Source organism: Alligator sinensis, unplaced genomic scaffold (assembly GCF_000455745.1).
Source record: "Alligator sinensis unplaced genomic scaffold, ASM45574v1 scaffold1021_1, whole genome shotgun sequence".
In the NCBI taxonomy this organism is placed as follows: Eukaryota; Metazoa; Chordata; order Crocodylia; family Alligatoridae; genus Alligator; species Alligator sinensis.
In genome coordinates this window covers 1,709,736-1,717,227 of record NW_005842185.1, presented here as the reverse complement: position 1 = coordinate 1,717,227, position 7,492 = coordinate 1,709,736, and the positions used below count along the sequence as shown (strand labels likewise).

The 7,492-nt window shown below is 43.7% G+C and overlaps 1 long non-coding RNA gene across 1 annotated transcript in view; it reads right to left on the bottom strand.

Moving 5' to 3' along the window:
• Positions 1 to 259: 259 nt before the first annotated feature.
• LOC102377188 overlaps positions 260 to 7,492 on the bottom strand; it is a 23,327-nt gene continuing 16,094 nt past the window's right edge. Inside the window, exons 2-3 of the long non-coding RNA XR_324148.3 lie at positions 4,058 to 4,158; positions 260 to 416 (exon numbers count right to left, since the gene is read on the bottom strand). This is a non-coding gene — a long non-coding RNA (uncharacterized LOC102377188). The remainder of the gene's footprint in view (positions 417 to 4,057; positions 4,159 to 7,492) is intronic.

Genomic DNA, 7,492 nt, shown 5'->3' with positions numbered 1-7,492 from the left:
GTTATCCTTAACTTGGCATGCCATTCTCAGCTCCATGGTAGCTTTGGCCTTTCTAACTGCCTCCCTCATGGTGCCCTCCCCTAAGTGACTGTAGGGTCCCTAAACCTTAGCAACTGTACGCTCTCACGAATTGTTCACCCTTTTCACCTTTTTGGATACTTATGAGTCAATCTGTAGAACCTTTAAAAGCTTTTACTCCAGAAGTGTTTTCTCATATTTTTTGGAACAATCTTCCCACCTGCAATGATATTTCCCTCTGTCTCTTACATTTAAAACAAGTGATCTCAGTCCCACAGCTGACAAAACCTTCTTTACTTTCTTCTGATTGTAGATGGTGAAATACTTTTAGAAAGGAGCTGTTTTTAAACGGAGTCTTGACACTGGATCCTGCCCCTTCCAAAAGGATATATCTCTACCTAAAAGGGTTTTAAAGAGAATTCACAGTGAAAATTGTACTACTGGCCTCTCAATTATTGACTAATAGTCATCCCCCCCCTCTCCCCCGGGGAAGTATTTTCAGTAATTTTTCAGAATTACCTGCCTGTGTGAAATCCAGGCCCTTTTGAAGTCAATGGCAAAACTCCCACCGACTTGAATGGGCTCAGGATTTTACTGCCAGATTTTACCCCGTGGACTATAGTTCTGAAGTATACATTTCAACATCATAATATGGCAAAACTCCCATTTACTTCAATGAGCCCCCGCATTCACTACTGGATTTTACCCTATGGATTATATTTTGAAGTGTATATTTCAACAGTATAATATATCCTATAAATCCCATGTCAGCACCATCAGGACTACACACAGCAGGACATTTTTGTCTTGGCATGAACAACCACGTCACCTCCCTTTCTGTGGTTTTGCTTTTTCTGTATATATGTACTTAGATTTTAACCTTTGGGGTGGGGGGAGAGAGCTGTTTTTTTTGTTTTTGTTTTTTTTTTTTTATATACCCATCCATAAAGTACATACAGCATGGCTGATGCATGCCCTTGCTCTCTCCTCCATTCTTAATTTGCATAATTTAATGTTATTTTCAGAGGGTGTTTACCTGTGACATTAATAGGTATGATGCCTGCACTGTATACTTTATATTACCTGCTTATAAAACTCTGGTTTGATACTAAGTTTCCCTTGTTGGTTTTAAAGCTCTAGAAAACACAGGCTACCGTTTGAGCACCCCCTAAGCTTTGTTCTGAAAAACACTTGTGCTGTGATAGCATTATACTTCTTGGAGATCTTGCATATCAGCTGATGGAGTCACGCTTTAGCTGTTTTAAGAACTGGGGTATGCAACCTACTCCATCTCTGTTGATTTCTCCACACTTAAAAACACCTCAAAACACCTTTTTTATATGTCAATGGCTCTCTCTTAAGGCTACCTTGTTCTATTTCTGCAATGGGGCCTTTCCCCAAGGACAGATTATTAATGCCACCCCCAGCTTTTCATCTGGACCACTGGATCACATAAGCCTGCCCACCTAGTAAAAGCTCTAGTCACAGTATGGAACCTGTGCCTTAGGGCCACCAAAGGGCATATGCAGAAGATCTATATGGAAATGACCCTCTATTGAACATTATTCAAGGGGGGAAATTATGGGATTTAACAATATCAAGGACATGCAAAGAATGATCCAGGACAGACTGGTGGCAGACCCTTGCCCTCTGTTATTTTTTTTCCTGGCCTTCTTGATTAGCATTGTATTAGTATGTTATTTACAGAGTGTGTTTTCCTATTATATTAATGAATTTGATTTAATCTTTGATTTTACTGAGGTGCAGTTAGTGTGCAAATAGAGGAAGATGCAATTTTAACGATTTGTACTTTTTAATTATATTGTAACTCAAATCTAAATGATCCTGTCATTTAAAAAAAAGAGTAAATATGGTATTTAAATCTATGGTTTCCATGACTAGATAACCCCCTAAATGTAGTGCATTTTAGAGTTATACTGCATGGCTTATTATTACAAAATGCCAGAAAAAAAATATAGTATGTTTTCATTGGGAGTGTATCCTTTACTATACTCCCTTAAACAAATATTATGAAGTATTCATACAAAATTCTAATAAAATGTTTTAACTTTGTTGACAATGGCATATGTCTACTGAAAGTATTATCACCTTATGCAACAGATCATTTCCTTTATATAATCAGAATAATATCTCCTGGATATACTGATAAAATAAGCTTTACCACATTTTACTTTTAGTTCTGTGGAACTGCTACCATTAAATTGTCATGAGCTAAATTCTGCTAGTACTTGTGCATCATCACCAGATTTTTTTTAGTAAGTTCTACTTAATTACATGTTTGCAAAACCATTGAAGAAAACAGAATTGCCCAAGTATCACTAAGGGACTCACTTGTCTTGCAAAATCTTTACAATTACTGATAAAATATAAGAAGGAAAAAACTCATTTTTGCTGATAGTTCCCAGAGGGGAATCTTCAGGGCAATTTGTTTGGGCAAAACATGCTTTCCCTTATAAATTTAACTCTAACCTGTTTTGGACTTGGTGAGACAAAGCAGATTTGAAATGGTACCATTGTTATTCACATTTCAAGTTAAAACTAAACTTTAAATGTTCTTGAAAAGAGCAAACCTCTTCCCAACTCCACAGTTCATGAAGCACACACACACACATATATACTGTGCATGTTGCAGCCTCCTTTACATCTGACCTACTACTGTTTCCGGCCCTTCCATCCCAGCTCAGAGAAGTACAGACGATAAGCACTGATACAGTTGAATGGGTATTAGCTATAGAAAGTTGCATTAAATAAATGAACTATTGTTGGCTATCAGTTTGACTCAATGCCAACTAGCTAAATGAATCACTTAAAAAAAAATAAACAACAAAAAAGAGAGGTTTAAATTGACATGACTATTGTTTGACTTTCCACTTTTTTGTTTTAGTAGAAATCAAAGCCTGGCTGACATGCCATACCAGCCAAAGTACAAGGACCCCATGTCTATTTCTTGCCAACCCCCAGCTAATACATCATGCCTTTCTATTTTTCACTCATATTATTTGCTATTAGAAATGTTAAATACAGGCCCGTAAATCTATGAAAAAGTCCCTGCTTGACCCAATAACATTTCTCCATCCTCTTAAAACTCTTGACTATTTTTCTTTGCCTTTTATGCATCATATAAGCCCAGAGGGATATTGAACAGAGATACTTAAACTATTTTGGTTTGTTTAGCAGTTTATATGTCTTCAATCTTCTGGAAAAAGTAAGGGAAGGAGAAGCAAGCTTGCAGCAATAAAAAAAAAATCTTATAAAGTGAATTTGACTTAGCTGTTATGTTAAAATGTTAACATTGGAGTAAATCATTAGTTTGGTGAGTAAGGTTAATAGGAAGCCTGCTGCCTGATCATTTACAACTTCTCTGTTTCTCTACTATGGCAGAGACACGCTGTGACATGCCTTGACCCAGGATACAGCCTGGGTGCACCTCTAAGGTCCACCTTCAGGTCCAAACCTCTCCCTGCCATCTGCTGCTTGACCACTGAGAACCAGTTGAGATGTGCCAGGGGCCAACTCATTGTCCTGTTACACCTCGGTCTCACCCATCTTACCTAGGTCTTGCCAGTTATTATTAGAGGGGATTCTGATAGCTAGAAGATGTAACCTTGTCCAGTCATGTGCTCAAAAAAGATAGATTTCCCCTTCTGGGAAGAGACTTGCCTATATGGTCAAATGCTCTTGAATCCGTTATCACTGAAAAAAGTGCGCATAAGAAATCAGTAACTATATGCCGAGATAGACATAAATAAAAGAAAAAACAATGAAGGAACATCAGAAAAATAACCCCCTGCTAGGCTGCACTCCCTGTTTAGCTGGCGGGCAGGAGGGCAGGCAGGAGCACCAGTGCCCACCCTAAGAGTGCAGGCCAGGGAACATGGCTGCCAGCAAAAGCTGCTAGGGGACTGCCCACCCCGGATCGCTGACTAGTGTCAGGGGGGGCACATGCCTCCCCACCTCAAGAGGAAACAGACACCCATGAGGAATACTAATCTAATATTCCTAAAATGCTCTCTCTTACCTAATTTCCTCCACAGAGAGAATTGTTCTTCCTGTTCCGAAGTGCTACTTATGGTGGGATGTTTCCTCTAAACATGTGAACTTGTCATTGTTTGGGAGGGCCTATTTGGGATGAAACATACTCATGTCAGATGCTAATTCTAAGTAATTGCTGTTCTTCAGCCATTTGGGTTTGCAGCCCCTCCTAGATGCCAAAGAAATTCACTGTTTATCACTTGAAAGTCATTAACATATTACACAATCCTCAAATACCACAATGCATATAAATATAAGGACAAATACAGTTTGACATTACACGTATACGTATATATTACACATGCCATATTATTAAAACAAGTTTAAAAAAAAGGTTCATAACCCCACAAACTGCCAGGTCATAGTGGAGTTCATGACAGGTGGTTATCATATAGTCTGAAGTCAGGCTAAAGCAGAGCAGGGGGAACCTTAGGGTGCCTGTAGATATGCAGGATGCCTGTTCCAGTGCGCTGTAATTACAGCACATCAGAGCAAACTCAATTAATTGCGTCTGCCCAAGCGTGCTAATTAGCATGTCCAAGCAGCCTCAGCATCTCATATATTCAGTGTCCCCACACTTCAAAGTGGCAGCCAGGGTGCATTAAGTAAAACTTGTTGAATGAGATTTAGTTAAAGTGCCCCCACTGCCATTTTGAAGCACAGGATGCTGATTAAACAAGATGCTGTGGGCACTTTAATTAGAGCAGTTCCTGAGAGCCGTTCTAATTAAACCAACCCACCCCTGGAGCATGTGTGAAGATGCCCTCGGGGACTAACTGGTTCAGAGGGGCATACGCTTTTGTAGGCAACAGACTACTTGGCCTAATGCTATGATCAATTTGCAGATAGAAGGGGTTTAAAAGAAATGGACAGGAGGAGGGGAAACCACTAGAAGAGGCAAAAGGTGAGTTTATTAAATCAAAAGGGATAAACATGGCAGTCTAAACTTTGAGAGACATTGTAGTTAACAGCTGGAGTAAACAGCTAGTCTAGGTGAACTAATAAGAATCCCTAGACCACAGTTAACTATCCTGTTTAGAGTTAATACCTAGTTCAGGTAACAGAACAATTTTTTTCTCCCTAGAACCATAGAAAATTAGGGTTAGAAGGGACCTCAGGAGGTCATCTAGTCCAACCCCCTGCTCAAAGCAGGACCATCCCCAACTACATCATCCCAGTGAGGGCTATCAAGCTGGGTCTTAAAAACCTCCACGGATGGAGATTCCACCACCTCTCTGGGTAACCCATTCCAGTGCTTCACCACCGTCCAGTGAGAAAGATTTTCCTAATATCTAACCTAAACTTCCTTTGCTGAAACTTTAAACCATTGCTCCTTGTTCTTTCATCTGTCACCACTGAGAACAATCCATCTCCATCCTCTTCGGAAACACTATTTAGGTAGTTGAAGGCCATTATCAAATCCTCCCTCGGTCTTCTGTTCGTCAGACTAAATAAGCCTAGGTCCGTCAATCTCTCTTCATAAATCATACGCTCCAGCCCCTTAACCATCTTGGTTGCCCTCAGCTGGACTCCCCCCCAACTTGTTCACATCTTTTCTCTAGCTGGGGGCCCAAAACTGGATACGGTACTCCGGGTATGGCCTCACCAGTGCTGAATAGAGGGAAATAATAATTTCCTTCAATCTGCTGGCAACACTTTTACGGATGCAGTCCAGTATGCTTTTAGCCTTCTTGGCAACAAGGGTACACCACATCCAGCTTATCATCCACTGTAACCACCAGGTCCTTTTCTGCAGAGCTGCTGCCTAGCCAATAGCAGTGCCTGTAGCAGTTCATGGGATTCTTCCATCCTAAGCGCAGGACTTTGCACTTGTTCTTATTGAACCTCATGAGATTTCTTTTGGCCCAATCCTCTATTTTTTCTAGCTCACACTGAATCCTAGCCCTACCCTTCAGTGTATCTACTACACCTTTCAGCTTGATGTCATCTGCAAACTTGCTTAGCGTGCAATCCATCCCCTCTTCCAGATCATTAATGATGATATTGAACAAAACCATCCCCAAGACCAACCCCTGGGGAACTCCGCTTGACACTGGCAGCCAACACCACCTGGCTGCACCATAGCATGGCACAGCCCAGGGGCTGGGGGGTGTGGTGCATGGCCGGACATGGGGTGGAGGGAGTGGGACCTGATCCTGACCCCAGCACCACCACTGACTCTGGCACCTCCCACCCTGCCCGGGGTCAGAGCCAAGAGCCCATGCCCCCAGGCAGTGGCTCCAGCCCCATGGATCTGTGCAGCGTCTGCCACAGGAGGTGGGGCCAGGCTCTCCCTTCTCCCCAGACTGTGCTGCCCAGTACACCTTGCCTGTGAAGACTGTGACCTCCGGGTCTTGAATAATCGGTCACGTGCTACCTTGGCTTGCGCACAAAGGGGTGTACGCCCTGCAGCCTCCCTAAAAATGCCGTGTTGATGTTCCCTCCGTGGGAAGGCTCCCCCTATCTTGCCTGCCATGACTTGGATGTTTCCCCATGGTGAGGGGGGGGAAAATGACCGTCCCGGAGATCTACTATGGCACGGGTGGCCCAGCGGTCACTAGCGGCGCTCCGCCACCCCTACACCCCATCCTTATGTCACCTCGATGAGTTGTCCCGCCTTCATGACCATGTACCCTTCTACTACTGTAGAGCCTCTCAATTTCCCTCCAGTTTAGAATACCGCCTTTTGAGGCCGATTCGCATAATCCATTCTGGGTTGTGTTTGCTGGTCTTGTTCGTACCCTCCTGGGAGGAGCTTTTCCCTGCCCCTGACTCAGACTGACTTATACACTCCGCCACATCTCTCCTACCCTCATGTGGTTTCCTACCCCTCAACCCCTTTGCACTGGGAAACATGAAAAAAACACCAAAAGAAAAACAAAAGCAACTCTCCTCCCAGGTCTCTTGTATCAGACCCTGGGTGCTGAACTCCCTACGGTCTGGCTATGGGCTGACCCCTGTTCGGGTCCTCTCTTCCCCTCCTTCCCCTGCCTCTATATATATCCTTAGCTATCTTGTGCCTCTCCTCTCTGGGACAGCCCTATTGGAGGATCTTGCCGTTCCCTGTCGCATGGCTGGCTCTTCCCCACACTCAGGATCACCGCCTGAGTTCTCTGTAATCCTCCTGTCGGCTCCTGCCGGGCTCACTTGCTGGGTAGAGCTCCTCCTCCTCCCTCCAGTCCCTGCTACTCCCACCTGCGGTGGTGGTAATTCCTCCATGTCCTCTGCTGTTTCCTCCTGCCGGCTGATGGAGCCGCTTCCCATTCACCTCCAGCACTGGCGGCTTGCTCACAGTCACTGGCGTTGCAGCCGGCATCAGGAGCCTCCTTTAGCTCCCTGTTTACTGCTCTCTCCTCCCAGTGCTGCTCCCAAAAGGGGCCTGGCATCCCCACACTCCCCGGGTCCTATCTCTCTCCGCCCC